The sequence below is a fragment of the Octodon degus genome, unplaced genomic scaffold (assembly GCF_000260255.1).
Source record: "Octodon degus isolate 3935 unplaced genomic scaffold, OctDeg1.0 scaffold00025, whole genome shotgun sequence".
Classification (NCBI taxonomy): Eukaryota; Metazoa; Chordata; class Mammalia; order Rodentia; family Octodontidae; genus Octodon; species Octodon degus.
In genome coordinates this window covers 4,790,585-4,791,136 of record NW_004524601.1, presented here as the reverse complement: position 1 = coordinate 4,791,136, position 552 = coordinate 4,790,585, and the positions used below count along the sequence as shown (strand labels likewise).

At 48.7% G+C, this 552-nt stretch overlaps 1 protein-coding gene across 3 annotated transcripts in view; it reads right to left on the bottom strand.

Moving 5' to 3' along the window:
• Window positions 1–552, bottom strand: part of Dnah7 (dynein axonemal heavy chain 7) — a 268,173-nt gene that overhangs the window by 34,181 nt on the left and 233,440 nt on the right. The gene's annotated exons all lie outside the window — the stretch shown is intronic.

Sequence of the window (552 nt, the reverse complement as noted above, 5' to 3'; positions counted from 1 at the left end):
GTCAGGGAGGCCACGGTCAGGGAGGCCACGGTCAGGGAGGCCAGGGAGAGCACTGACCACAAAGAATAAACTTGAAGGTGGCATCAATTTGAAGAGGAAAATAATATGCATGTAGCCAGAGAAACTGAAGTGAAATGTGATGGGCTAATTCTGGAACTATTTAACATCCATTAGAGAATTGGCCAAGCCAGTACACATAGGGCGTGTGAGAAACCAGCTCTTTCCATGTTAGGAGAAAAGGGGTAGAAAATAGAATTAAGAAAAACAGGGATGGACCCTGGGTGGAGGTCCTGACGTTGGAGGGGTCGGGATGAATTACCACATCTAAAGCGTGTATCACTATGCACGTGCATACGTACGCAGATCCTGTATACACACGTGTGCTTTTGTGCACGTACACATTTCTGCTTCCCCTCAACGGAAGGCTCAACAATCAAGGATAACACAGCGGTGAGCTGAAAACCAGGCCCTCTGCAAAGGTGCACTGTCTCACGACTGGGGCAGGCAGGGAAAGACGAGCCTGCAACGTCTTAAACCAAATGGAAGAGGTTC